This window comes from Phascolarctos cinereus, unplaced genomic scaffold (assembly GCF_003287225.1).
Source record: "Phascolarctos cinereus isolate Bilbo 61053 unplaced genomic scaffold, phaCin_HiC Scaffold_3;HRSCAF=262, whole genome shotgun sequence".
NCBI lineage: Eukaryota > Metazoa > Chordata > Mammalia > Diprotodontia > Phascolarctidae > Phascolarctos > Phascolarctos cinereus.
The window spans coordinates 29,131,971-29,155,152 of NW_027555736.1; the positions used below are offsets into that span (position 1 = coordinate 29,131,971).

The 23,182-nt window shown below is 41.3% G+C and overlaps 1 protein-coding gene and 1 pseudogene across 3 annotated transcripts in view; one reads left to right on the forward strand and one right to left on the reverse strand.

Annotated features, from left to right (window-relative positions):
* Window positions 1-23,182, reverse strand: part of CTNNA3 (catenin alpha 3) — a 1,889,266-nt gene that overhangs the window by 1,470,733 nt on the left and 395,351 nt on the right. The gene's annotated exons all lie outside the window — the stretch shown is intronic.
* On the forward strand, window positions 12,178-13,479 carry LOC110216384 (adenosylhomocysteinase pseudogene; annotated as a pseudogene).

Sequence of the window (23,182 nt, forward strand, 5' to 3'; positions counted from 1 at the left end):
CTCATGGGTACCCTGGGAGCCACATAAGTTTCTCTATTTGGAGTGGAGTGAGGAGGGGGAGAATGACCAGAGCTGGGATTTCATTTGTCTAGGGACCTTCCTCTATTAACACATATTAGCACCTAGGACACTCAGAGGTGACAACATCTGTTCCATACAACAGCCACAATATGTTACAGGTCAAACGTGGTCCCTGCTTCCTAACTCTGAGGTCAGCTGTAGAGCATAATAGAGCACTGAAGTTGGATTCAGAAAAATCTTGATTCAAATCTCACCTCAGACACGTGCTAGCCATACAACACTTCACCTCTCTGGGACTCAGTTTCCCCATTTGTAAAATGAGAGGGACCAAATTTAATGTTGCTTCCAGCTCTAAGTTTGGGCTCTCTATCCATTAGGTCACAGTGTTTTCCTCGGTATGTTATAGAAGGATAATTCTCAAATTCCATTTACCCACTGTCCCTTTTTACGTTTAGAACACTGAGCTATAACTCCGACAATGGAAAGGTTTTCCATTTCCCTTCTTGTATTACTTCCAGCAATTCTGATCTTTGACCTTTGAATGACTGGTGATGAAGAAAGACCAGCACTGTGGAGTGGGCCAGAGGCATTTAAACTGCCCAGCATTATTAACTCGAGTGGAAGCCAGATTCCAGTTATCTCCTTCTAACATAGAAATGTCCCAGCATGTTATGCAGTGTCACATTTTTAGTGCTCCCTTCCCTCACACACACCCCCCCAAAAAAATCAATCTTGTCTATTTGCTTCACATAGGGATTAGGGAGAAAATTCACTTCCCTGAAGGATGTGGGGCACAGGACATTTAGAAGAAGCTGTCAGTTTGGCATGCTCACCCAACAATTCCCAAAGAAGAGAGCCCTAATCTTTTATGCTCTTGTCTTGACATGACCTAATCCACCTGCATTTCACTAGTCTTCTCAAAAGAGCCCTGGATGAGGAGTCAGGAGACCTAGATTCTAGCCGTGATTTTGTCTTTAGGAAACAGCATGATTGATATAGTGACTGCCCAGTTCTGCCACTTAAAACCTTCATGACCTTGGACAAGTCATTTTCCTGATCAGTGCTTCAGTTTCTTCATCTGGAAAATAATTTGAAAATGATCTCCATAGACCCATACAGTTCCAAAGCTATGATTTGATGATCCTAACCAGCATGTATCCCAAGACAAATCATTTAATCTGCCCATGCCTCAGTTTCCCTAGATGCAACATGGAAATAAAAAGATCTGTATCTTCCCATAAAAGAATTAAACATGACAATAGTTGCATAACTGCTTCCTTCAAGCTTTGCCCCAAGTTCTCCCCCTTCATTGGACATTTCCTCAACCCCTACTAAATTGTTAACCGTTTTTCCCTTAAAAAAAATAACTTTACATTTACCTTGTACACGTTTCAGAGTTTAATTATCTGTCTATATGTTCCTTCCTCCCAGTAGAATGTAAGCTACCTGAGGGAAGGGATTGATTTCATTTTTGGGTTTGTATCCTTAGCACTTATCAGGTACCTAAGAAATGTTCTTTGCTATCTGTATGACCCTGAGCAAGCAAGTCACTCTGGTCCTTGGTTCTGTCATCTGTAAAATGAGCAATTTAGACTAGGCCCCAGAGGTGTCTTCCAAATGGAGATCTATGACCATTATGACTGGCACTAAATGAACTCTCAGGTCCTCTTCCCTTCTAAATCTACAATCTTAGCCTCTGATCCTATAAATTGACTTGAAGTTGAAAACTATAATGAATGAACAGATATACGGCATAATTATTGTTACCATCATTGCTCTCTCGTTGGCCCCCTCTAGCTTTACTGTTTTATGTTCTTGAAGGCTCTTAGTGATTTTGTCTGCTTTTAACCAATTCCCTAACATTTTATGGCACAAGTTATCTACTTCAGAGGGCTGTTTGGTGGATAAATAATTTAACGTTTAGAAAGCATACACAGCTCCTCAGAGTAAGGAAGCTATGGAAGCATAAATATCAAGAAACAGCTGTAGAAAATTCACTCTATATTAGGGCCTAATCGAAACTTCACACACAATCTCATCCAAAGTGAGATACAAATATGGCATTTCTTTAACTATTGAGGATGGCAGCATCCATGCTTAGCTGGGCTCTGGCAGATGAACCATGAAGTTAACGTAAATCACCACAAAGAAACCAAAATTTAAAGCATCATCACTCTTTTCCAGGGATAGCAGCTATGTATATCTGGTTGCAAATTGGAATCTCTTTAATGCTGAGATGACAGCGGATTTAAAGCCAAAGACCAAAATGGGGTATGAAAAAATATATTTCTGAGTAAATTTGCTCTTCCCAGTCCCTCCCCAAGAGAATTACAAGAAACATGAAGTACGCTAAGAGATTTCCAAATCTATCCCTCCAGGAGAAGCTGATGACACTCCTACAAAGCACTAGATTATCAAATACATTTCAGTGGAAATAGCCAACTGGATGAAAGGCAACAGAGCCAGCCTAACCACCAACATAACCGTCACCATCATCATCACCATTGTTAGCATTTATATAGCACCTTAATATTGGCAAAGCACTGGAGGTATGTCATCTCACTTGATACCCAAAACAACCATTTGGGCCAGGTGATATTATTATCTTCACTTTACAGATGAAGAAACTGACACAAAGAGCTTTTAGGTGATTTGTCCAGTTACATAATCAGTGTCTGAGGCAGGATTTGAACCTAGATCTTCCCAACTCCAAATCTGATGCTCTAACTACTGTGCTACCTAGCTGCCTCTCCAAAGAGAAATATATGGGAATTCTTTTATTTTTTTTATTTTTTTTTAGGCACTTGGGTTTAAGTGACTTGCGCAGGGTCACACAGCTAGTAAGTGTCAGGTGTTTGGTCTGAGGCCAGATTTGAACTCAGGTCCTCCTGACTCCAGAGTGGGTGCTCTATCCACTGCTATATATGGGAATTCTTTGAAAAGAGGAACTACACGTAGAAGAAAACCAGATGCTTATACTCAATCAACTTTTAACTTTTCAGAAAGTCTTTGGTGACCTTCTATATCAAAAGCATGTATTTCTAAATGTGTAACTGAAGTATTGGAGAAAGAGGATACCGCTTTTGCCATAGATAAGAAATGGACTTAGGGTCAGAATATAAAGGAAAGAGTCTAGGATTAACTATTTCTTTGCTTTGTTTAGAAAAAAAAAGTTCAGTTTTATTTGTTACTTAAATTTTGCATTCAATTTTATTAACATCTTCTTTGATTTTCAGAATTCCTATTTTGGTGTTTAATTGAAGTGTTTGATTTTACCACTTTGAGGTTTTAGGGTTTTTTATTTATTTTGGCTGATTGCCAACATGGTGATCAGTTTATAAAAGAGCTCAGTGACATACACGTCTTCCATGAGGACTGCTTTGGCTGCATGCCACAAATTTTGTTATATCCTCTCATTAGTGTCATTTGCTTTAATGAAGTTATCTATTGGTCTATGATTCGTTCTTTGACCCATCAATTCTCCAGGATTCAGTTCTTTGAATGAATAAAAATCATTAGAACCTATTTTGCCAAACTATATGACAATAAAGGTAACAACTTAAATGAAAGAGGTATATATTTACAAAAATATAAAATGTCAATATTAATAAGAAATCAAGAATTGCTAGCTACATAGACCTGGGAATCATCTATATCTACCATGTGCTAGGACTTCAATAAGTCAATGGATCTTTTCTTTATAGGTATGGGTATGGTTCTCCAAAGGTATAGATCACAATTGCAAGGTATTAATGCCTCTGTCATTGAGACACTTGTCTATGTCCTCCAATAATGCCAATGATGCATGTAAGCTACATTTCTAATCAAGTGAAATAACTCAACAGATACCCTATCAACAAACCAAAACCCCATGCAAATCATTTGCTAAACTCCTCCAGGTAAATAATTGTGGTTTTTGGCAACTCTCATTCATTACATTTGTAATGTAAGCAAAGGGAGAAGGAACCCAGGGAAGGAGAGAGAGGAGGATGTGTGGAAAGAGAAGCGTCCTCCAGGCTGTGATTTTGTTTTCTCAAGACTAAGCTATTCAGCCCCAAATCCCATGGTTCTTTTTATTTGGACTCCTTGTTTTCTTGGCTGCTGTCCTCAGTCTTTCCTTGGCCAAGATATGCCTGTTAGCTGGCTCAGTAGCCACTGGGCAGCTTCCCATCACATCAGCAAACAAACACCTGCTAATTTGACTGTTTTTCCCCAAGCAGAAATTAGAAGGTGGAGTATTTGGCCCTAACTGAACAGTAGCATGCAAGGTGGAAAGGCTGCAATGGAAGAGGAAAGAAAGTCTTCAGAAAATATCTGATTTTACAACCAACAGGCCAGGAGAGATAGAGGCAATTTTAATGCTGTTACAGATGATCATAGATTGAGAAGTGGAAGGGCCTCAGAGATGACCTGGCCCGACCTTCACATCTTTGCAGAAGAAGAACCTGAAGCCTGAGAAGTTGAGTGACTTGTCCAAGGCCACACAGGTAGTGGGAGAGACAAGATTTGAACCCAGGTTCTCTGACTCCAGAGCCAGAGCTCCTTCCACTGCACCACATTCCACAAGCTTTTATTCAGTGCTTACTTTGTATCAGGAGAGAGGCAGCATGGTAGAGTGGTTAGAGGCAACTTCAGGCTGGGACACTGGGGTTCAAGCTTTGCCTCTGATACATACTGGCTGTGTGGTCTTTGACACATCCCTAGATCCCTCAGAGAGGAGAGGAGAGGAGAGGAGAGGAGAGGAGAGGAGAGGAGAGGAGAGGAGAGGAGAGGAGAGGAGAGGAGAGGAGAGAGAGGAGAGGAGAAGAGGAGAGGAGAAGGAGAGGAGAGGAAGAGGAGAGGAGAGGAGAGGAGGAGAGGAGAGGGAGAGAGGGGAGGAAGGGGAGGGAGGAGAGGGAGGAGAGGAGGAGGGGAGGGGAGGAGAGAGGGAGAGAGAGGAGAGAGAGAGAGAGAGAGAGAGAGAGAGAGAGAGAGAGAGAGAGAGAGAGAGAGAGAGAGAGAGAGGGAGACAGAGGGAGAGAGAAGGGGGAGAGGTGAGAGAGGGAGAGAGAGAATAGAAATGTCCTAATGCTGAAATAAGCACTAACATCTGAAGAAATAGGGAAGACTTCTTATAGAAAATGATTTAAACTTAGCTTTGAAAGGACCCTAATAACCCACACTCCCACTCTGTAGTAGTGGGATAAGGTCAATAAAAGAAAAAAAAACAGATTTCTTCAAATTCCAATGGAAAACTGAGATATCATATAATAATAGCATGAAGAGACCCTGAGGTATGCATTCTGGGCCATTAATGTATATCAGGTAGTTGAAATGCATGGAAGGTGAATACCAAGAATGCTAGAGAAACCACCAAGGAGAAGAACATGACTGAATTTAATGCAGACTAGTGTGCCAGTCAGAAGAAAGGTGGGGGAGGGAGGGAACCTGAAAACCTTAAAAAAATAAAAAGGCTGTCCATTTTTAAAAAAATGTATTTTCTCTTCCTCCAGAGTTCATTGAGAGTTTATATGTAAAAAATATTCTATGTGCAACTATCTACCACATAACTAGTGTTAGGAACTATATTTTTACCATTAACAATAATAAATAAGAATGTTGTCAAATCTGTAAGAATATGAGTCATTCCCCAATTGATAAATGGTCAAAGGATATGAACAGGCAGTTTTCTGAAGAAATCAAAACAATTTATAGTCAAATGAAAAAATGCTCTAAATTATTATTAGAGAAATGCAAATTTAAATAACCTTGAGATATAATTTCACACCTATCATACTGTCTAAAATGATTGAAGGGGAAAGTGACAAATTTTGGAGGGGATGTGGGAAAATTGGGACACTAATTCACTGCTGGTGGAACAGTGAATTGAATCAACCATTTTGGAGAGCAATCTCGAATTATGCACAAAGAGTTAATAAACTGTCCATACTGGGTCAAAGGACCCAGAAATACCACTACTAGGTCTATTTCCAAAGATGAGTAGGGAAAAAAAGAAAAGCACTTATGTTCTGAAATGTTTATAGGTGGGGCAGCTAGGTGGTGCAGAGGATAGAGCACCAGCCCTGAAGTCAGGGGGACCTGAGTTCAAATCTGGCCTCAGACCAAATATTTGACTTACTAGCTGTGTGACCCTTGGCAAGTCACTTAACCCCAATTGCCTAAATTTTTTCAAAAAATTTAGAAAAATGTTTATAGCAGCTCTCTTTGTGGTGGCAAAGAACTGGAAATTGGAGGGATGCCTTTCAATTGGGGAATGCCTGAACAAGTTGTGGTATATGATTGTGATATAATGCTATTATGCTATGAGAAATGTGTTCTTTTATTTTAGAAAAACATGGATAGACTTACACAAAATAACAAAGAGCAAAATGAAGAGAACCAAGAGATCATTGTATATAGTAACAGCAATGTTGTTTTAAGAACAATTTTGAGCGACTAAGTCATTTTGACTATAATAACTACCCAAATCAGCTACAAAGGGCTTAAGAAGTAAGACACTATCAGCATTCAGAGAAAGAACTGAAAAAATAGGAGTATGTATAGAATGATTTACATATACATATACATATATATGTATATATGTGTATATATGTATATGTGTGTGTATATATATATATATATATACACATACATATACACATACATACACACACTTACCCATTTGTGTCTAATGGCTGCCATCTCTAGGGTGGGGAGGAAAGGAAGAAAAAAAGCAAGGGGAGGAGAAAGTTGCATAATAATTTTATTATGTATTTAAAAGGAATGTCAAGTTATCTGTAATAGATTTGCAGTTTCATGTGTAATCACCTTTTTTAAAAATTCTACTCTGCTATGGAAATACCAGTTTTATTTAATAAACTAAAAATGAAGTAAATAAAATTAACCAAAAAGTAATAAATCAGCAGCTCACTCCCTTTCATGGACTAACAAACAACAAATCCCTACAACAAAATACAGACCTTCAAATACCCTGGAGAGCTCCACCAATAAACAGTAGAGGAACCAGACTATTATCATAGACCAAACTGCTGCCTGAAATCATTCTGATAGAACACTGGTTCATAACAAATCCAGTACAGTGCTTTCCAATAGATGTTGCCATATCAAATACACCCAGTCTTTAAGCTCCATGCAACCAAAAGCTTTCAACAAATAGAGACTTAGCACAGGAGGTCAAAGCCATGTGGAAAGAGGACAATCCTCCTTACTGCCTTGTTGGTGATTGAAGATGCATTGAGGATACTTTTAGGGGGCCTCCAGAAGATGAGCTTACACCCTAATCTCTTTATTGAGCTACAAAAAGCATCCCCTTGTGTAAGTCAGGACAAATTTACATACAAAAGAATCCTAGCTAGACGCTGATTTGTCTCAGGATCATTTCCATCAGAAAAGATGAGCAGAATGAGATGAGGATGATAATGATGATGATGATGGTAATGATGATGATAGCTGAAATTTCTACAAGGTTTTAAGGTTTGCAAAGCACTTATGGGGAGCAATGCTCTCTCCCTCTTACACAGATCATCATATTTGAACCTCACAATAACCCTGTGAGATTACTGCTAGGACTACCCCATTTTACAGGTGGGAAAATAAAGCTCAGAGCGTATAAGTGCCTTGAACAGAGCCACACAGCCTAAGGTGTCTGACTGGATTTGAATCAAGGTCGTAGCTGACCGCACAATACACTACTGTGTATTGCTTCAGACAGTAAAAGATTGGGTGAGTTCAACAAGGTTCCTTTTCTTTAGCTTTCCGTTGCATTTATACACCATTTCATATATTCTAGCCAGGGGATCTGACAAGAGGCTCTAAGTATCCATGAGGTGGAAAGGCACTGAAATGTGGCTTAATTATCATCTATGGGGGCCAGAGCAACTTTGATCAATAAATAGCTTGCCTCTTGCAATTTCTTCCTATATGTTTCCCCGACGTCCTTGTGAGTCTGGGACCACTTGGTTCCCATTCACCTTCAGATGCATTATGGAAAGAATAATAAAGGGAAGATAGATGAGGACAGAGATAAATCTTAGAGGTCACAGGAGCAGAGATGGGGAGTTGGAGGGAACCACAGGCAACATCTCATATAACCCCCTCATTTTATGAATAAGGAAACTGAGGCCCTGTTTTGTTGTTCAGTTGTTTTCACTCATGTCAGGTTCTTTATGACCCCATTTGGGTTTTCTTGGTAGAAATACTGGAGTGGTTTACCATTGCCTTCCCCAGCTTATTTTGCAGATGAGGAAGCTGAGGCAAACAGGGTTAAGAGATTTGCCCAGGGTCACCCAGGTAGTAAATGTCTGAAGCCAGATTTGAACAGAGGCTGAAGCCAGATTTGAACAGAGGAAGACAAGTCTTCTTGACTCCAGGCCCTGGCTCTATCTCCTGCTCCACCTAGCTACTTGAGTGTAAATAGCCTCACACAAGGTCACTTAAGCGATAAGCATCAGAGCTAAGATTTGAACCAAGGCCTTCTTATTCCAGAGAGAGAGAGAGAGAGAGAGAGAGAGAGAGAGAGAGAGAGAGAGAGAGAGAGAGAGAGAGAGAGAGAGCAAGAGCGAGAGCAAGAGCGAGAGCGAGAGAGAGAGAGAGAGAGAGAGAGAGAGAGAGAATGCCCTTTCCACTGTACCACACTGCCACACAGATAGTAAGCTCTGGACGTGGGATTTGAACCCAAGACCTCTGACTCCAGAATCATGATCCTTCTCCTACATCATGCTTCCTCCCTGCTTCATTTTACTAATGAGGAAAAAGAGTCTCAAAGAGAAGAGCCTTGCCCCATGTCACAGAGGGAGTCATTAGCAGAAGCAGCATTTGAGCCTAGGCTTTCTGGCTCCGAGTCCAGAGCTATTTCCATAACACCTAAATAAAATTCCAACCCCCTGGGCTTGGGAATTACACTGGTCGGATGTCTGTTTAGTCAACAGACATCCATCCAATCCACTTGTTTGGGACACACTGGAGCCCTCCATGTTCTAAAAATTACGTAGGATTTTTTTCCTAAGAAACATTTACAACTTTTGCAAACTTACTTATACTCTTTTGAACTTACAAAAGAAGTCAGCTATGGTTACTGTGGAAGAGATGGAAGATGGCATGCCCAATGAGAAGCAAATGTCAGCGGTAATCAGGATTTCTCATAATCGATAATTTGATAACTGAGCATCAAAAGCATTCACTGTGTGTATCCCCAGAATTAGCTGCTTGGGACTTGCCCCTTTAAATATCTGCCTTTAGGAATGACAGCTCTCTACGCTGAAATGTTAAAAAAAAAAAAAAGGATTGGCCCAGTCCTTCGCTAGAGAACAGCATGTGTTTAACACCAAATGGAAGCCGCAGATGACTAAACACTCTTTTCTCTCTTGTTTCTATCATAAATACAACAGATGCATGATGCTGGAATGTTGACAACCTCCAGAATGGTGTTTGCCTCCAATCCAGAAATAAAATCATTCAGAAAATGCATCTCATGCAGAATCTCAGAGTAATAATAGCTAACATTTATTTAGCACTTCAAGATTTGCAAAGTATTTTATACGCATTATCTCATTTTGTCCTCACAACAACCCGGGAGGGGGCGGGGTAGATACTATGATTATTCTTAATTTGCAGATGAGGAAACTGAGGCAAGAGAGGGTAAGTGACTTGCTCAGAGCCACACAACTAGAAAATATCTGAGGTAAGATTCCAAATCAGGTCTTCCTGACCCAAGTCTAACATTCTACCTATTGTGCTACCTTGGTGCCTAGGATCTGAGTTGGAGGGATCCTGGGGTATTGCCTAGTTCAACTCATACCTGACCACAAATTCCTTCTACAGCATACCTGACAAGTGCTTATCCAATATTGGCTTCAAGAATCCAAGTAAAAGGGAACCTGCTACCTCCCAGGCAGCACATCCTGCTTTCAGGGAGTTCTCGTTGCTAGGAAGCTTTTCTTGACAAATTCTAAGCTTGCCTCTCTGTGCCTTCCACTTGCACCTCATAATTCTTGCCTCAGGGGCCAAGCAGAAAAAAGTTTAATCTCTTTTCCACATGACAACTCTTCAGATACTTCAAGACAGCTCTCTTTCCCACCTGGGGTGCAAAATCCCCAGTCCCTTCAAGCTGATTCATAGAACAGCATCAGGTTAAGCAAACAACCTTGATTTACTTCCATGGGGTGATACACTCCATGGTTCCAACTTTCTACATGGAAACTGCACAGAGATCGCTGACATGGCTGTGAAAGAAAACTAATGTTTAGTTGGGTGGTAGAAGCAATAATAAATTTAGGATTTGAATTCTGTCAGCTATGTAGTTCAGTGGCTAGAATTCCAGGCCTAGCATCAGAAAGACACATCTTCCTGAGTTCAAATACTTAAAAGTTATATGACCTTAGGCAAATCACTTAACTCTGTTTGCCTCAGTTTCCTCATCTGTAAAATGAGACAGAGAAGGAAATGGCAAACCACTCCAGTATGTTTGCCAAGAAAACCCCAAATGGGGTCATGGTGACTTGGACATGACTGGAAAACAACTGAACAACAATAATCTGGCACAATTATTACCTGTGTGACTATGGGCAAATAATTTCTCAGTTTCTCATCTGTAAATTGTGACTAACGCACTACCTGACTTATAGAATCATAGCCTTAGAGACAGGAAGGATTTTAGAGGTCATCTAATCCAATCCCCTCATCTTAGAGATGAAAACGTTGAATTTCAGAGAGATTACCTGACTTGTCCAGCACCATACTGCTAGGAATGGGCAGCACCAGGATTTTAATCTATCTCCCTTGCCTCCATATCCAACCCATTCTCCCTTTACTGGTCCAAAATGCAAAGTGTTTGTGAAGTGTTTTATAACCATTAAAGTTCATAGCGGTATAAAGTATTTTATTATTAGAAAGGCAATGTCTAGAGTGGTTAGAGAGCCAGCCTTGGAGCCCCCAAACTCCATTGGGTGGGAATGTCACATTCCAAGGGATCTTGGTTTTTACAGTATTGAAAGGAATGCAGCAGGGCATAGTGTCTGTTATGGCCCATTCATTCAACAGGCATGCACTGAATGCTTGCTAATCCTAGTATTCTCATTGAATTGGAACACTTCCAACATCCTGACCTACCTTGGAAAAGGCTATAATCTACATGTAATCAAAGCACCCTAACAAGTTGTAGTAGTCCAAATCCTGGGTCTGACATTTAACTAGCTACAAGATAGAAAAAAGCCAAGGTCTCCCACTGCATCTTTGGCCATTACCAGTCATCCTGACTTATGTCTTGCCACTGGACTCTGATTACTCTGGAGGAGAGAGTGAGGTTGATGACTTTGCACAGCTCTGCCTCACTCAAATCCAATTCACTTGCAAATCAAGACATCAGCCTCCTGATGTCATGGGTCCTCTTTGAGAACGAAGGATGAAAAATAGCTGCAAGATAGGACCTTAGACATAAGTCAAGGTTCCTTCATCTATAAAATGGCACTAGTATTAATGGCATTCCCTTTATCATGGTACTGTTGTCAGGGCATTCATTTTATCAACCCTAAAGTGTTATATAATTATTACTATTGAGAGGCAGTGTGGTATGATTGATAGGGAGGTGGCCTAGGGGCTCAGAAAGCATGGGTTAGGGCTTCTCCCCTTTCATGTACAACTATAGCTGAGTGACCCTGGGCAAGTCACTTAATATCTCAGTGCTTCAAGAAAAGTAATTCTTGGGGGTTAATTGTTGGGATCCCAACAGCTAGGAGTATCAGGAATTTTCAAGCAGGACATAGTGATGGTGCCATGTTGCAAAAGAAGCTAGGAATTTGAAGAGGTGGAGGTAAGAAGAGCATTCCGAGAATGAGGAACAGTCTTGCAAAGGCATGGTGATGAGAAATGACTTGTGCATGGGAAACAGCAGGTCTGAGTTGAGCTGAACCACCAAGTGCATGAAATGCACTCAAATGCAGTAAGCCTTGAAAAGTGGGCTGCAGTCTACCAACCAACCCACAAAAGGCATTTGTATGGCATCCTAAGAATTCAGACACTAAGCAAATATAATTTAAAAATAATGCTGTGCCCCTCCTGCTGCCCACCTCGGCCTTCTTGTGGCCCCATTGCCCCCAGCCCTGAAGCCTCTGCATGGTGGTCTCTGCTAAGTCATTAAGTAACTGCAGAGAAGGCCACAACATGTCTGACAAACTGCCCCACAAACTCACTGACATCAGCCTGGCTGCCTGGGGATGAAAGGGCCTGGACATAGCAGAGAACGAGATGCCTGGCCTGATGAAACTGCAAGAGATGTACTCAGCCTCCAAACCACTGAAGGGTGCCCAGATTGCTGGCTGCCTCCACAGGACCGTGGAAACAGTTGTTCTTATTGAGACACTGGTGGCCCTGGGAGCCAAGGGACAGTGGTCCAGTTACAACATTTTCTCCACCTAGTACCACGCAGCAGCTGCCATTGCCAAAACTGGAATTCCTGTGTATGCTTGGAAGGGGGAGAGCGATGAGGAATATCTCTGGTGTATCGAGCAGACCCTCTGTTTCAAGGATGGGCAGCCCCTCAACATGATCCTGGATGATGGTGGGGACCTCACCAACCTTGTTCGTACCAAATACCCCGAGCTCCTGAAGGGCATCGGAGGCATCTCAGAGGAAACCACCACAGGCGTCCACAATCTGTACAAGATGAAGGCCAATGGAGTTCTGAAAGTGGCAGCCATCAATGTGAGCGATGCTGTTACCAAGAGCAAATTTGACAACCTATATGGCTGCTGGGAGTCCCTCATCGATGGCATCAAACGAGCCACAGATGTGATGATTGCAGGCAAGGTGGCTGTAGTGGCAGGCTATGGTGATGTGGGCAAGGGCTGTGCTCAGGCTCTTCGGGGCTTTGGTGCCTGGGTCATCATCACCGAGATAGACCCTATCAATGCACTGCAGGCCTCTATGGAGGGTTATGAGGTGACCACCATGGATGAGGCCTGCAAAGAGGGAAACATCTTTGTTACCACCACGGGATGCATAGACATCATCTTGGGCAAGCACTTTGAGCAGATGAAGGACGACGCTATAGTGTGTAACATAGGCCACTTTGACATGGAAATAGATGTCAAGTGGCTGAATCAGAATTCTGTGGAGAAGGTGAACGTGAAGCCTCAGGTGGACTGCTATAAGCTGAAGAATGGGTGATGGATCATCCTGCTGGCAGAAGGCCATCTAGTCAACCTGGGCTGTGCTATGGGCCATCCCAGTTTTGTCATGAGTAATTCCTTCAGCAACCAGGTGTTGGCCCAGATTGAGCTGTGGACCCACCCGGACAAGTACCCTGTGGGAGTGCACTTCCCCCCCAAGAAGTTGGATGAAGCTGTGGCTGAGGTCCACCTTGGCAAACTGAATGTGAAGCTAACAAAGCTGATGGAAAAACAGTCCAAGTACCTGGGCCTTCCCACAGATGGCCCCTTCAAACCTGACCACTACCAATACTGAGCCCTGCCCAGCTCAAAGACTCCAAGTGACCAACCAGCCCCTCCTGCATAGAGTAATAAATGGTATCTAGGTTTAAAAAAATATAATGTTGTAATACCACACTGCACCTATAATCTCATCACAGGAGTTCTCTCCAATGATGCAGGTCTCCTGTCTATCATCTGATGCCACTCTTGTCCATATCCTCTCAATGCTCATCCCAAAGGGTCTACCCAATGTGCTCAAGGCCTTCCTCAGTGTCTCTATCATCCCTTGCTCTTGCCACCTTCTCTTCCTATTATAAAACCCCTTTTAATTCATCAATTAATTAAGTTTATCAAAGAAAAGCCCAAGCAATTAATAAAGATAGTGCCTATTTTTCTAGACTCTTAGAGCTCACAAAGTCCTCCCTGGAAACAACTCCTGGAAGGGAGCTGTTGCAAATATTAGTATCTCATTTTGTAGATGAGAAAACTAAGTTCAGACAAGTTTAATTCCTTCCAGCCAAAGCTGGTCACATATTGAATGAACCCAAGGGGGATTTGATGAAGGTTCTCCTGATTCTAAGTGCAGTGTACTCATAACCAGCTATGCTCAGAGTAAGAAATCTACTTTAAAAATCAAAGACAAAGAGTTGCTTTTGTTTTTGCTAAAGTGATCCTTTTTTATTACTATATTTATTTCTCTTAGTAAACTAAGTCAAATGACACTACGACCTTTCAGGGTTAGAAGTTTAAATATCTTAATAGACATATGGGAGTGAAGGAGGGAGGCATGTTATATCATTTGTCTCCAGATGTCCTAGTCTCTTCCTTTAACTAGGTGTTAAAAGATTACTCCTGACCATAGCCAAGAACCTCCCCTATAGCCAAGAACCTCCCCAGACTGTGGCTAGTCCTCTAGCATAGACTCCTGCCAGGAGAAGTGCAACACTACATTCCAAATTTCACACTAGAAAAATCTCCCAGCCCTCAGGCTGATTTCCCTAATCGAGGGTCTACATTGCCATATCCCTTTGCTCAATCCCTGACCAAGTACCTATTGAGCCTGGGGCCAAGTTGGGACAGTCACCAAAGACCAAAGGAAGAAAAATGAATTTCCTTTCCTAATGCCTAAAAATTCCCTGGGTGTTAAGAGTTTCACAAAGCCAGTACAATTTGCTCAGAAAGCCCTATATCATCATCCCTCTGTTCAGAGGAGGGATTAGGTTTAGGGATCTCATTGCTGCTGGATAACTGTTTGGACGAAGGCCCAGATAAACACATAATAACAGATGCTATTTTTTTTCTTTTTCTTTGTTTTCTAAAATGCCATGGTATCCTAGAAAGAAGGCTACTGAAGTTGGAGTCAGAAGAACAGGACTTCAATCTGGTTTTGGAAACTTTCTACCTGGGTGACCTTAGACAAGTCATTTACATTTTCTGGGCGTCCGTTTCCTTTTCTGTAAAATAAGGAGATTTTGCTAGATGATCACTCTTCTACCTCTCAATCCTTTGATCTTATGAAATGAGATGGTGTGGGACATTAAATGAATAGTTGTATAAAATATCATTTTTATTATATTCTATTATTATTATTATTATTATTATTATTATGATTATGTTTGTCTTTTGTTCCCAAAGAGGAGATGATGCCATGACTTGCAATTGGCTTTTATTTGAGGGAGGGAAGGAGGGCTATGCAAGGGCACCAACCTCACTTTCTCCTCCAGAGCCATCTGGGTCCAGCAGTCAGAGATGGCCCACGATACAGAGTGAATAATCAATCAATCAATAAGCATTTATTAAGCACTTACTACATGCCTAGCACTAGTCTAGGCTCTGGGATTCAATGACAAAAAATGAAAAACAATTCATTCACTTGAGGAATTTATAGTCTATTAAAAGAAAGCATGTAACTCTAATCATACAATTTAGCATTGCTCAGAAAGTTTGATAGATGTCTGATCCCCTTATTTTACAGATAGGGAAACAGAGTTCCACTTTGCCCCAGGATTGTATGGCTACTTAGTGCCAGTTAGAACTTGAACCCAGATCTTTTTTTCTTGATGTGATGGTAAGAATTGATTTTATTTCCTACCTGCAAAGGAACATAATTGCGAAACATAAAATATTTCATCTGAGCTTTAATTACAAGCATTTAAGATTAAATACATAAAGTAATCAGGGCAATCAGAAAAAAATTATATTCACTAAGGACTTGAATAACATGAAGATTTAAAATGCCCAGTGGTTAGTCTATTTTAACGATACCCAGAACAAAATTAATACTTCCATGTAATAGTTAAGGTTTTCTTAAGTCCATTTAGCTAATAGACAAAGAATATAGACATAAGTGAAAATTTTAAATGTATATCAATGTCTTCAGAGGCAGAACGGCATAATAACCTAAGAGTCAGGAAGTCCTGAGTTCAAATCCCATCTCTAAGACATATTGGGTATGTGTCATACTTGGATAAGTCAACTAATCTCTTAGTGATCCAGATATACTGTGAGTTTCACAGTAGCTACCAATCTGCATTGGTGGGAGGAATTTCTCACTAGAAACTCCTTGCACTAATGAAATCAGAGGTCTACAACCCTCACCACAACTTGGAAAAAAATCGTATCTTGAGTCCAGGGGGAAAAGGTTATCTGGTTGTAACAATCAGGTTGAGGATTTTACAAAAGAGAGACAGTCTTGGACTAAATTTATTGAATTACATGGTATATTACTTAATAAAGAAGATCATGAGGAAATGTGTATTCAACTTTCTCTGCCTCTTACTGGGCCTTCATCTATTACTTCCTCAGGGAAGTGAAGCAACACATTGGACCGCTCTGTGACATCAGATCTACACAAACAATTGGACCAGCCATCGATGTCCTACATATGTTAGGGGCTCCACAGTTTTATATGGAGGTGGCCTTTGGGTACCAGATGTGCTGATCTACGGCCACCTTTGAAAACTCTTGTCATAAGAAGGTCAAATAAGCCTAAACTCATGGGTGGAAGAGAATTGCTTTAGCTTCTGGGGCAACACTCACAGAGTAGACCTAATTATACACCAGCCAGGCTAGCCATGTTCATCTTCTTGCGGAAAGGGCCTGATCTAATCACCATGCATCCCCAGTCATGTGTAAGGGTAAGAGATGACAGATAGACAGCCTGAGTATCAGAATGGTACTAAAACCAACAACAACCTTAGAAGCAGGCCTTCAAATTACGGGGCAGATGCTCAAGGAAGGAGTCACTCCAAGACATGGACAAGAGAGTTCCACCAGATGAGGAGAACTGGCTTTGAACTACACTGGAGAATCATAGACTTGGAGGTGGAGAGAGCTCAGAGACCATAGTCCCACTGCCTCTGTCTTCCAAGGCAGTAACTGAAGCTCTCAGTGGGGAAGTGACCTGCTCCAAGTCACACAGACAGGGAGATGAGATATGCATTCAAGTCCTCTGGCTTCAGCACCAGAGCATCCCTTTAGGAGAAGTATCCAAATCAAAGCATTAATTTCTCATTATGACAAAAAACCATCTTATTCAACATTTTCAACTAAGGAAGCCATGCCAACATTTCTTCCAGGTTAAAGTGTGAAAGGTACAGATTGAGGAAAGAAGATCTCATTTAATAGCCATCAAACATCATGTCAAATCACTCTCCACCTAGCATCTGGGACCACAATGTGATACTCCACCTCCCCTACCAGTCCCACTTGGCTATGTTTCAGAGGATCTGTGTGTGAATGATAATTACATGGCTTTAATTCTCTGCAGTTGTTTTAAGGGAATACAGCCTCTTGGGGAGATGAAAAGGATGTTTGCTTTGTTTGTGTGTATGCGTAGAGATGTGTGTTGGCTTTTTTCATCTCAAAAACTTCAAAGACTTACATTCATAAAAGTTATGATGGCATCGCTCTGAAAGAACAGATTTCAGAACTTTTTAAAAAGCAGCACTCTGGGGCAGCTAGTTGGTGCAGTGGATAGAGCACCAGCTCTGGAGTCAGGAGGACTGAGTTCAAATTCATCCTCAGACACATAACAATCACTAGCTATGTGACTCTGGGTAAGTCATTTAACTCCAATTGCCTCACACACACACACACACACACACACACACACACACACACACAAAGAAAAAGAAAAAGCACTCAGTGTTCTCATTGCCACATTATTTTTTTTCTCACATTATTCCTAGATAGTCTTCCCAATGCTAAATAAGTGCATATGTGTGTGTGTATGTTCATCTGAAGAATTCTCATTGGGAAGATCAGATTAATTATCTCAGTCCTAGAAGGCAAAAGTAGGGGCAATGGGGGGATGGCATAGAGAGGAAGATTTAAGGTTAATAGAAATGAAAAGTTCCTAACGATGAATGTTATCTCTAAGTGGAACATTTCAAGAGGTAGTGATTTCCCTCAAAAGAAATCTTCAAGAAAAATACAGGGCTTTGCAGAAGACGTTGCTGGGAAGACCTGAGTTGTATTAGGAAATACCTTGAGGTATTTCCTGACTCAGAGACTTCAAGATAGCATGATTCTGAGAATCTGATCCTTCCAAGAATGCACTATTGCATTGTTATATGAACATTCCTGCAAGGGAGAATTTTGCATTTCTTTGCTTATGTGGACTTTTGTATGTGTGTGTAAACAGACATATGCGCGTATATCTACATGTACATACACGTACCTATATGTACGTGTTTATGATCTTAGTGTATTTTCCACATCTAACGAGCAGAACATTCAGCATATGTCGGCTACACTGACCCAAACTCAAAGTTCTGTTGAGCAGAGCTTAAGTCATTGTTTTGTTCCATGTTTCTGCTAGTTTTGTTTGGACAGGAAAAGCAGAATTTGTTCTGGAAGGGAAAAAAACTAGTAATTAACAAAAGACAGAGCAAGAACAAGATTATCTACAATTGGGGCTCATGGACAGCATCCTGAAAGATTTCAAAGTTTCCCTGGAAAAAAAAAAATTAGAGCCTCAGCATTTTAGTCATGACTTCCAGGGCCTGAGCATGAAGGTCCTCCTCCTAGGGTTGCAGAATCACAGAATCATGGGACGTCAGGTCTCAAAGAGACCTTAGAGGGTATCTCTGTCAACACATATTTGAACAGGGATCTCTTCTATATAGCACTCAAAAAATGGCCATCTAGGCTTCCTCTGAATACCCCTAGAGAAGAAAGACTTACCACTTCCCAAGGCATCACATTACACTTTGGGAAAATTCCTGTTGTTAGGATATCAAAAAGTGTAAGAATTCAAAGTGCCCAACCAGATCTTCTTTTATTATTTTTTGCTCATTTTAAAGAAAATACTGCTCAAGAAATTTGGAGACACAGCACGGAGCAGTGGATAGAGTACTAGACTTGCAGTCAGAAGGCCTGGATTCAAAGCCTTTCTCCTGGGGCAGCTAGGTGGCACAGTGGATAGCACATCGCCCCTGAAGTCAGGAGGGCCTGAGTTCAAATCCGGCCTCTGACCAAACACTTGACATTTACTAGTCATGTGACCCTGGGCAAGTCACTTAAACCCAATTGGCTAAAACAAATAAATAACAACAAAAAAAAAGCCTTTCTCCAATACCTTCTAGCCATGGGACCCTGGACAACTCGCTCACTTTCCTCAGTCTCAGTTACCTCATTTGTAAAATGAAGCTAATAATACCTTGTAGCATAAAATAGCTTATGTTTTTCCAGAGCTTTAGGTTGGCAAAGATCCTCACAGCAACTCCTTAAGGTAGGTAGGAGCATTTACTGAGGAGGAAACTGGAGCTGAGATAGCTTACTTGACTTGCCCAGAGTCACACAGCCAGTAAATATGAGAGATGGAATTTGAGTTGAGATCTTTCTGACTCCAAAGCTAGCACTCTCTCTCTGGTGTAATGCAGATATTGTGCCTTATGATCCTGAAAGAGTTATATAAACATCAATTATGAGTATTACTATTATTAAGCTTCACTCCCCAAAATGATGGCTTCAGGGTACACTTTACCATAATGACCTAACCTGTTTTGCTTTTCCAAAATGAGTTTTACACTGGCTTTTCTGACATCTCATTTACTCCAGGAACATTTCTTTTATGTGTGTGTGTGTGTGTGTGTGTGTGTGTGTGTACATCTATGTGTGTGTATATACGTATATATGTATATACACACATATATACATATATATATTTCTGAAGAAGGTGAAAGCTCTGAGATTTAACAGCAATTAAGAACAAGCTCGTAACCTAAGCTTAGGGTAGAGAGTAAATTTAACCTTCATCCCATAGAAATGTAACTCATATCAGAAGAACTCAAATATCCCTGAAGCACTACTGAGAACAAAATTATTTCTCAAAAATGCTCTTAAAAGCCTAGTCATGTTCAGTCTTTAGCAGCTCCCTCCTTTTTTTCCCCATCAATCACATTACTCTATCTAAAAGTATGCATTCATTATGCATTTATTAAGTACTTTAGATCATTCAAATTCTTAAGATTCATAGATTTCACAAATGAGTCCACTGAGACTCAGAGAGGTTAAGTGATCTGTTCCTGGTCATACATATAGTAAGTTTCCAAGGCATAATTTGAACCCAGATCCTGTGTAACCCGAGTGAGTGCTCGTTCCTCCTCATCACACTGACCCATTACATTTAGGTTATGTACTTATTCAACACGTATTTATTAAGCACCCTACTATGTGCAATCTATAGAGGCAATAGGGCTTACTGTTGGGAGTGTTATTCTTGGAGACAGGAAGGCCTAGGTTTATGTCATATGCTGTGAGACCCATGGCAACTCACATAACTTTTCAGAACACTCCCTAGGCCTCATCTACCAAGTCACAGACTGCCTCTGTCCATTGATAGAAGGGGTTCTCACACCCAGAGTTCCATAAGTGGACAAAATCATAAGTCCCTCCTCTTTGTGGTTATGTATAGTCCACTGAATTAAACCTATAATTAACATGGCACTAAAGAAAGCCCAGCCCATTTGGGGGCTAAAAGGATACTGCACTGGGTATGGCATCCAAATCCTCTCTTACATACTTACTAGTTTTATGACCCTGGGCAAGTTATTTACCCACTCTCAAGCTCAGTTACCTCATCTGAAAAATGGGGATAATAATGGCACCCACCTCAGAGGGTTGTTCTATGGGCCCAATGCAATAAATCCATGTAAACTATTTTGCAAACCTCAAAGAGCCATACAAAAGTTAGCTGCGATTATGGCATGACTGCATCCATTCAGTTCAGTATTGACAGCCAGAGGAGAAAGAGGAACATTTCTGCTTGTCCCTCTGTGACAAGGACCTTTCATCAAAGACAGCAACTAATTCCCAAGGATGCTGATTTCCTATTAACAAACCCTGGCACTTTAATCTCACTCTCTGAAGACAGAGGCATACCACAGAGTTAGAAACTCCCCCTGCCCTTCACTCTCTGGCCTCTGTTATGCTCCTACTTTCTAAAGAACAAGGTCATAGGAACCATGGTCTTTGACCCCAACTCCCCAGGACTCCATATCCCTGACTCAAATCATAGTCTAATCATAAAAAGTGATCTGGGCTATTCTATAGTTCGAGAGGCCTCAGAACTCCCATGCCCACTTTGGCCTCTGCTCAAGCTCTTTAAAGGGTTAGACTACATTTAAGCACTTACACTGATCGAGCAGCCTCCCTCACTGACTACCATTACTAACCTGCCATGGAACCTGAGTATGTGCTATCAGACAGCCATTCCTTTGTATTAAGGCATCAGGGCTTCTGAAATCCCTGTTGGAGATGCAACATAGGGTTATCAAAAACACTGAGTTTTGAAGGTAGGAGAAGCCTACTAGCTATATAACCTTGATTAAGATATGAGATGATGGTCTTCAAGGTGGAAGGGCCAATTAGTGCAATACTGATATTTGAATGAACTTCAAAGCATGGTTCCTTGTTAGAGAGAAGGGTACATATTATATGGATCACAGTTCTAGGGTTGGAAACGACCTTTGGGTCATCTAGTCCAATCCTCTGCTTCTACAAGTGAATAAATTAAGGCCTAAGAAGATTAAGTGACTTGCCCAAGGTCACATGGATAGTTACTGGCAGAGATAGATCCCACCCCAACTCTTGTGACTCCAAGTTCATTGCCTTCTCTACTGTACTGTGTGCCACCTCTACCCACCACTACTTTGTAAACCATCAAGTGCTAGAATAATAAGGGGTACTAGAACTACCTTAGCCAAGAGAGGAGTGAGAAATTCATCCACCAGCTGTTATTGGGTACCTAGTATGCATTCAACAGCTGCAGTAAGCAATACATTATCCCACTGGGAGTCATCAATGCTTTAGGCAAAATCTGGTAGCCTTAGAAAGCTAGATCCTCAGAGAATGAGGCATAAGCTGGGTAGGTTCTGATGGGGTAGCAGAGAGCAGGAAGGCACAGGTCTTTCTCCTTAGAGACAGCAAACCCAAGCTGCATTGATTGGGGCACCCAAGGGGTCAGACTTGGCAACAATGGTATCATACAATCACGGATTGAGAGTTGAAAAGGACCTTTGAGATTGAGTCCTGGGGTCTCATGTTAAGATGAAACAGGTCCACTTTCCCAAAGTCATACCACTGGTCAGCACCAGGGCCAGGACTCAGACCCTAATCCTCCAACTCCAACACCTTTATTCAGTCAATCCACAGCATTTACTAAGCCCTTACTAAGTCACTGACATTGTACCAAGTCAGCAAGATATAAAGAAAGGCCACGACACTCCCTGCCCTCAAGGAGCCCACATTATACATGGACGTAATGCTCTTTCCACCATTCTGTACTGCTCACAGGATAGAGGACAACTGGGTATGCCACCTGATACTGGCAATCATTTGAGAGTTTTGTGTTTTCAGGGTTAGGATTCACAAGGCAGTGTGGATGCTGGAAAGTACATTGGCAATGGAGTCAGAAGACTTGGATTCCAACCTTGTTTTTCATGCTTATTTGCGTAACCTTGAGCAAGTCCCATAACCTCCCCAGACATTGGTTTCCTTTTCTATAAAAGGAAGGGTTGGATTAGGCCTCAACATCCTGCCTGGCTCTGTGTCTATGATTCTGTGATATCAAGTGGCAAGCACAAACCTATCCTAGGCAAACTCTGGAATACATGGGTCTGACCTCATAAGTAGGCAGACTAGATGGTAGCTTATGTGTTATAAGATTATCTCTCCTATTCAGGCTGGAATTCCACCATTAGGGAGTCCTTTTTAAGGTATTTGGCCATTCCTTCTCTTTACAGGGCACTGCTTATTATTGTTGTTTGTCCTTTGTTTTCAAAGAGGACCAATGACATTGGGGGAGGAGTGATATCTTGATTTGCAAGTGAATTGGATTTAAGTGAGGCAGAGCTGTGCAAAGTCATCATATTTTACTGGGAATGAGTTAGCAGATGCCTTCCTTTCATGACCAAAGAGACCTGTGGGCAGCATAAGAGTACCTAGTACCATGTGGGGAAAGTATAGTTAAAAGCAAGAAATGTACATGGAAAGAATAGAGAGGAAGCATTCAAGTAGTAGATATAGTTACGGATTTGGAGTCAGGAAGATCTAGATTCAAATTACATCTCAGACACTTCCTGAGTGACTTTGGAAAAGACACGTAATCTCTTTATACCTCAGTTTCCTCATCTGTTAAAATGAAGGATTGGACTTGATTGCCTCTATCCTCACTTCCAGCTCTAAATCCATGATCCTATAAAGCAGAAGCCAAGACTTATGCATAAGCCATC